The sequence below is a fragment of the Arachis hypogaea genome, chromosome 19, assembly GCF_003086295.3.
Source record: "Arachis hypogaea cultivar Tifrunner chromosome 19, arahy.Tifrunner.gnm2.J5K5, whole genome shotgun sequence".
In the NCBI taxonomy this organism is placed as follows: domain Eukaryota; kingdom Viridiplantae; phylum Streptophyta; class Magnoliopsida; order Fabales; family Fabaceae; genus Arachis; species Arachis hypogaea.
In genome coordinates this window covers 44,129,857-44,135,144 of record NC_092054.1, presented here as the reverse complement: position 1 = coordinate 44,135,144, position 5,288 = coordinate 44,129,857, and the positions used below count along the sequence as shown (strand labels likewise).

Below are 5,288 nucleotides of genomic sequence, written 5' to 3'. Positions count from 1 at the left end.
GTTCCTTGCTCAAGGTTGAATTGATGATTACTGGGTAAGTGTCATTGTTCCCCAAGTAAGCATACTTCAAGTTTGGAGGTAGGGTCTTTAGTTCTAGCTTGGGTGCTTCTTCTTTCTCCTTACTTGCCTTGTCTAACATGATTGTGATGTCTATGCTTTCTTGAGGTAATTCACTGCATGATGCTGGTTGCTCTTGCTTCATTTCATCTTCAAGTTTGTCCTCTTCTAGAACTCCCTGAACCAGTGTCTCCATTGTGTCAACCATTATACACTCTCCAATGGACTCTTTGGGATAGCTCTTAGCAATGAAAATATTGAACACCATATTTTCTTCATGAAGCCTGAGGACCAATTCTCCCTTTTGTACATTAATTATAGCTCCAGCTGTTGCCAAAAATGGCCTCCCCAGTATGATTGATGCATTGGCCTTGATGAGCGGATAATTTATACGCTTTTTGACATTGTTTTTAGTATGTTTTTAGTAGGATCTAGTTACTTTTAGGGATGTTTTCATTAGTTTTTATGTTAAATTCACATTTCTGGACTTTACTATGAGATTGTGTGTTTTTCTGTGATTTCAGGTATTTTCTGGCTGAAATTGAGGGACTTGAGCAGAACTCAGATTCAGAGGTTGAGAAGGACTGCTGATGCTGTTGGATTCTGACCTCCCTGCACTCAAAGTAGATTTTCTGGAGCTACAGAACTCGAAATGGCGCGATTCCAATTGCGTTAGAAAGTAGACATCCAGGGCTTTCCAGCAATATATAATAGTCCATACTTTGGCCAAGAATAGATGACGTAAACTGGCATTCAACACCAGCCTTCTGCCCTAATCTGGCGTCCAGCGCCAGAAAAGGATCCAAAACCAGAGTTGAATGCCCAAACTGGCACAGAAACTGGCGTTCAACTCCACAAATGGCCTCTGCACGTGCAACACTCAGGCTCAGCCCAAACACACACCAAGTGGGCCCAGGAAGTGGATTTATACATTAATTACTTACTCATGTAAACCCTAGTAGCTAGTTTATTATAAATAGGACCTTTTACTATTGTATTAGGCATCTTTGGTCTCAGTTTTAACCCATTGTTCATCTTAGGAGACTATTGATCACGTTTTAGGGGGCTGGCCATCTCGGCCATGCCTGGACCTACACTTATGTATTTTCATGGGGTAGAGTTTCTACACTCCATAGATTAAGGTGTGGAGCTCTGCTGTTCCTCAAAGATTAATGCAAAGTACTACTGTTTTCTATTCAATTCATCTTATTTCGCTTCTAAGATATCCATTCGCACCCAAGAACGTGATGAAGGTGATGATTATGTGTGACGCTCATCACCATTCTCCCCTATGAACACGTGCCTGACAAACACTTCCGTTCTACATGAAATAAGCTAGAATGAATATCTCTTAGATCTCCTAACCAGAATCTTCGTGGCGTAAGCTAGAATGATGGCGGCATTCAAGAGAATGCAGAAAGTCTAAACCTTGTCTGTGGTATTCCGAGTAGGATTCAATGATTGGATGACTGTGACGAGCTCCTAACTCGCGATTGCAGGGCGTTAGTGACAGACGCAAAAGGATAGTAAATCCTATTCCAGCATGATCGAGAACCGACAGATGAATAGCCGTGCCGTGACAGGGTGCGTGAGCATATTATTCACTGAGAGGATAAGATGAAGCCATTGGCAAGGGTGATGCCTCCAGACGATTAGCCGTGCCGTGACAGGGCATTGGATCATTTTCCCGAGAGATGACCAAAAGTAGCCATTGACAGTGGTGATGTATCACATAAAGCCAGCCATGGAAAGGAGTAAGACTGATTGGATGAAGATAGCAGGAAAGCAGAGATTCAGAGGAACGAAAAGCATCTCCATTCGCTTATCTGAAATTCCTACCAATGATTTACATAAGTACCTCTATCCCTATTCTATTATTTATTATTCGAAAACACCATTATCAATTTATATCTGCCTAACTGAGATTTGCAAGGTGACCATAGCTTGCTTCATACCAACAATCTCCGTGGGATTCGACCCTTACTCACGTAAGGTATTACTTGGACGACCCAGTGTACTTGCTGGTTAGTTGTATCGAAGTTGTGACAAATTATGAATGTGTAATCGCGATTACGCGTACCAAGTTGCTCACGTGCCAGGAATAGTTTGAGCCTGGACATCACAATTTCGTGCACCAAGTTTTTGGCGCCGTTGCCGGGGATTGTTTGAGTTTTCGGCAAGCTTTTGGTCCGGTAACATCAGTGCCAAGTTTGATCCGGCAACAACACCTAGTTTTTGGCGCCGTTGCCGGGGATTGTTTGAGTTTGGACAACTGACGGTTCATCCTATTGCTCAGATTAGGTAATTTTCTTTTTGTTTTCTTTTCAAAAATTTTTCAAAAATAATTTCTAAAATTTTCTCATCTGTTTTCGAAAAAAATTAAAAATGTTTTCAAAAATTTTATTCGAGATTTTTAAGAATGAATTCTAGTGTTTCATGAAGCATGTGAAGCCTGGCTGGCTGTAAAGCCATGTCTAAATTCTTTTGGACTGAGGCTTCCAAACCATCAGAGGTAAGTTACATACTTGATAAATGATGAGTAGCAATTTGTTATCAAGAGCAATATACTCTGGTGTTAAATGCTGAAGCTTGGCTGGCCATTGGCCATGTCTAGTGTTTTTGACCGAAGCTTTCTTTGAAAGCTTGGCTGGCTAGTGAGCCATGTCTAATTCCTGGACTGAAACTTTAGACTAAGAATGCAAGATTCCTGGAATTCATGTTAAAAATTTTGGAATCCTTATTTTTTCTTTTTCATATAATTTTCGAAAAAAATCCAAAAAAATTAGAAAATCATAAAAATCAAAAAAAATATTTTTCTGTTTCTTGTTTGAGTCTTGAGTCATATCATAAGTTTGGTGTCACTTGCATATGCATCTTGCATTTTTTCGAAAATATCATGCATTCATAGTGTTCTTCATGATCTTCAAGTTGTTCTTGGTAAGTCTTCTTGTTTGATCTTGATGATTTTTTGTTTTGTGTCTTTTCATGTTTATCATATGCATTCTTGAATTCTTAGTGCGTAAGCATTAAAGAATTCTAAGTTTGGTGTCCTGCATGTTTTCTTTGCATTAAAAATTTTTCAAAATTGTGTCTATGATGTTCATCTTGACATTCATAGTGTTCTTGGTGTTCATCTTGACATTCATAGCATTCTTGCATGCATTCATTGTTTTGATCTAAAAATTTCATGCATTGCATAATTTTCATGTTTTTCATAAAAATTTCAAAAATCAAAAAAATATCTTTCCCTTTTTCTCTCATCAAATTCGAAAATTTGGATTCACTTTTTCAAAAATTTTTAAAATCAAGTTGTTTCTTATGAGTCAAATCAAATTTTCAATTTGAAAATCTTATCTTTTTCAAAATCTTTTTCAAAAATCAAATCTTTTTCAAAATTTTTGGTTATTTTCGAAAATTCCAAAAATATTTTTCAAAAATATTTTTCTTATTTTTATCACAAATTTTCGAAAATAACATAATCAATTAATGTTTTGATTCAAAAATTTGAAGTTTGATACTTGCTTGTTAAGAAAGATTCAAACTTTGAGTTCTAGAATCATATCTTGTGATTTCTTGTGAATCAAGTCATTAATTGAGATTTTTAAGATCAAATCTTTTTTCAAAACTAATTTCTATCATATCTTTTCAAAAATATCTTCTCATCTTATCTTTTTCAAAAAAAATATCCTTTCAAAATATCTTTCCTAACCTCCTAACTACCTTTTCAAAATTGGTTTTCAAAATTTGTTTCAACTAACTAACTAACTTTTTGTTTGTTTCTTAACTTTTTCAAAACTACCTAACTAACTCTCTCTCTCTCTCTCTAATTTTCGAAAATATCTTCCCTCTTTTTAAAAAATTTCTTTTTAATTTAAAAAAAAAATTTCGAAAAAATACTAACAATTTTTAAAAACCATTTTCGAAAATCACTAACTCTTTTTCAAAATAATTTTCGAAAATTATCCCTCCCCCATCTTATTCTATTTATTCATTCATATCCTAATATCTCATCTCACATCTCTGCCATCCTCACAGTTGTGTTTCTTCCATTATATTACATTCTTTGTCTCCCCCTCTTCTTCTACTCACACAGGGATCCCTATACTGTGGTATAAAGGATCTCTATTATTATTATTATTTTTCTGTGCCCTCTTCTTTGTCATATGAGCAGGAGCAAGGATAAGAACATTCTTGTGGAAGTAGATCCAGAACCTGAAAGGACTCTGAAGAGAAAATTAAGAGAAGCTAAAATACAACAATCCAGAGATAACCTTTCAGAAATTTTCGAACAGGAAAAGGAGATGGCAGCCGAAAATAATAATAATGTAAGGAAGATGCTTGGTGACTTTACTGCACCTAATTCCAATTTACATGGAAGAAGCATCTCCATTCCTGCCATTGGAGCAAACAATTTTGAGCTGAAACCTCAATTAGTTTCTCTGATGCAGCAGAACTGCAAGTTTTATGGACTTCCATCTGAAGATCCTTTTCAGTTCTTAACTGAATTCTTGCAGATATGTGATACTGTTAAGACTAATGGAGTAGATCCTGAAGTCTACAGGCTCATGCTTTTCTCTTTTGCTGTAAGAGACAGAGCTAGATTATGGTTGGATTCTCAACCCAAGGACAGCCTGAACTCTTGGGATAAGCTGGTCACGGCTTTCTTAGCCAAGTACTTTCCTCCTCAAAAGCTGAGCAAGCTTAGAGCTGATGTTCAAACCTTCAGACAGAAAGAAGGTGAATCCCTCTATGAAGCTTGGGAAAGATACAAACAGTTGACCAAAAAGTGTCCTTCTGACATGCTTTCAGAATGGACCATCCTGGATATATTCTATCAAAGATGTCACTGGACACTTCTGCAGGTGGATCCATCCACCTAAAGAAAACGCCTGCAGAAGCTCAAGAACTCATTGACATGGTTGCTAATAACCAGTTCATGTACACTTCTGAGAGGAATCCTGTGAGTAATGGGACGCCTATGAAGAAGGGAGTTCTTGAAGTTGATACTCTGAATGCCATATTGGCTCAGAATAAAATATTGACTCAGCAAGTCAATATGATCTCTCAGAGTCTGAATGGAATGCAAGCTGCATCTAACAGTACTCAAGAGGCATCTTCTGAAGAAGAAGCTTATGATCCTGAAAACTCTGCAATAGCAGAGGTAAATTATTTAGGTGAACCTTATGAAAACACCTATAACTCATCATGGAGAAATCATCCAAATTTCTCAT

At 36.7% G+C, this 5,288-nt stretch overlaps 1 non-coding gene across 1 annotated transcript; it reads right to left on the bottom strand.

Moving 5' to 3' along the window:
* Nucleotides 1–4,754: 4,754 nt before the first annotated feature.
* Nucleotides 4,755–4,862, bottom strand: LOC112780688 (small nucleolar RNA R71). The gene has a single exon (XR_003191508.1). It is a non-coding gene; the product is annotated as a small nucleolar RNA R71 (small nucleolar RNA).
* Nucleotides 4,863–5,288: the final 426 nt, after the last annotated feature.